Source organism: Sinocyclocheilus rhinocerous, unplaced genomic scaffold (assembly GCF_001515625.1).
Source record: "Sinocyclocheilus rhinocerous isolate Xijiao unplaced genomic scaffold, SAMN03320098_v1.1 scaffold1694, whole genome shotgun sequence".
Taxonomy (NCBI): Eukaryota; Metazoa; Chordata; class Actinopteri; order Cypriniformes; family Cyprinidae; genus Sinocyclocheilus; species Sinocyclocheilus rhinocerous.
Genome location: NW_015626863.1, coordinates 1,164,069 through 1,166,507, shown reverse-complemented (window position 1 = coordinate 1,166,507; position 2,439 = coordinate 1,164,069). Strand labels below are relative to the sequence as shown.

At 32.6% G+C, this 2,439-nt stretch overlaps 1 pseudogene; it reads right to left on the bottom strand.

Annotated features, from left to right (window-relative positions):
• The window catches only part of LOC107717732 (carnitine O-palmitoyltransferase 1, liver isoform-like), a 17,537-nt pseudogene that overhangs the window by 6,610 nt on the left and 8,488 nt on the right, over positions 1-2,439 (bottom strand).

Genomic DNA, 2,439 nt, shown 5'->3' with positions numbered 1-2,439 from the left:
TCATATATGTAAGTAATATAATAACGAAGTCAGGATAACTACGTTAAACGATAAAACAATTCATCTAGTGTTGAAAAAATTAAAACAAAACATATTGTGCCACGGTGTTTGTGAAGCGTTAGTGGAACATATTCATAGTTAATGTGATTCTCTACAATCTACTAGTGTGAAGTTGAGGAGAACTGATGTCAGTACACTATGTGTGGTTTTGTGTGTTATGTGGGTTCAGTCTTACCCTATAATAGGCCAACTGTAGCGCAATCTGAATGAAGGCATCCGGGCTGATTTTACACTTTTTGATTGAACCTTTGCCAAAGTCTTGAATTGGCAACACATGAAAGTCGACGTCATCGGCTAGTGTCTGTGCCACAGCGAGAGAGCGTTCGATACGCTCCTGACACTAAATACACATACAGGAAGATGAATTATTCAATGTGTCCATTAGCTGTCACTGTATACAGCATGTCTGTAAACATGAGAAGGTGTGACGGTGTGTTTGTACCTCTGCAGGTATGTCCCAGGTTAGTCTAGTAGGTGGAGGAAGGGAGGAGGCGACGTCTCCTTTACAGTGACCTTCTTCAGTATAACCCAGCTGGAAACAATCGGTAGTCATCACATACTGAGAGAGAAAGAGAGACAGCGGTGTAAGAGAACATAATAACAACGACAACTACATTGCATTTACTGAATAACAATGCAAGTCAGCAAAAGAATAATGAAAGTTTTAGGTAAGCTTAAAGGGTTAGCTTAACCAAACAGATGGCAGTGTTGGTAACTAAAACAGCTAAAATATTTAACTGAACTTAAAATGAAATAAAGTCAAATATAAAAATTAAATGAAAAACAAACTTTAAAAAACTTAAAAGTTAGAAATGTTGCCTTGGCAAATATCTGAAATAAAGTAAATTACTAAAATTAAAACAAAACAAAAAAAACAGAGAACAATAAAAAAAAACTACAAAAAAAAAAGACAAAAGCACATAAAACTACTTAAACTAAAATTAAAGAAAACTGAACATATAAAAATAAAAGCTAATTCAAAATATTTTATTTTATTTATTTATTTATTTTACATTTAGATTACCTTCATCTAAAACTAAAACTCGTAAAACTTTTAAAAACATAAATACGTTCATAATGCAGTTAAATGTAATCTTTAGTAAAATTCTAAATTAATATACATTTTAATACTGCACATTATAAAGTCGTGATGCCTAAATTCATTAACAGGATTTAAAATGATCAATTTAATTTTTACAGTTTATTTATTTATTTAGACCAAATAGAGCAGAATTTTTATATCGGCCTTTAACAAAATAACTACCTGATTATCGTTTTCACAGCTTCCCTATTATGTAAGAATGATTTAATTCAAACTAGATTATGACATCTTACGCTTAAGACAAGAATGATTCCTGTGAACCACCAGCACCATTATTTAGCTTATCTGATATTATACTTAATTAATTTCTTTATTATCTAACCACATTCTCTTTTTACTCATTCTGTCTCTCACCTCCCACACGTGAGCCATTATAGGTGCGTCCGCCCAGGAGTGTTCAGCATTGAGGCCGTTCTTCCCATTCTTATACAACACCACAGTGAACGACTTATCAAACCACCTGAAACACAAACACAGTGTAAAACACTGCCATAGTAAAGACAGAGACTATCATGTCTGGCTGTGTAAAAGACAATTTATTCTATTTACAGTTCAGATTACATTTAGCACCTTTGTAACATAACTGATGGATGAATTTGGACGAACATCTCACCTGTCGTAGCACTTGCCATGCAGAAGGGACTTGGCGTAGCGATCCAAATTGCCAGCAGGATCATCTCCCATCATGCCTTGTTCGTCATCATCTAGGGCAACGAAGAACGCAGCTTTCTCAATGCAGTCCAGAGATCTCTTATTCACTCCTGAGCTGAAGAACTCCTTCCTGGCCTGAGCCCAAGGGATTCTGGGAAATGAAGTTCAAAACATCTGAACATTCATAGCAAGAATTTGAAGAAAGAATCGAAACTTAATTCTAAAGAAAATTCTTAAAGATTCTTATTTTAGATTCTAAAGAAAATAAACTTTTATAATCTTATTATATATTTATATATATATTTATTTCAGTGAAATGGAAGGATTCTTAATATAAATGCCTATGAAATACCGAAATCAGGTTATATTTAATAATTTTTGTCTTCTATTTAATAAAAATACAAAAACACAACAAAATTACTAAAGCTTTAAAATTACAATGAAAACAAAATACAAAATAAAATTCACAAGATTTTAAAAAACTATAACAGTCTCTCAAGGATACTAAAATACATTACATTTTTGTTTTTTAACATATTTACACACACACACACTTTTTGTGAAAAGTGGGGACATCCCATAGGCGTAATGGTTTTTATACTGTACAAACTGTATGTGCTATTGCC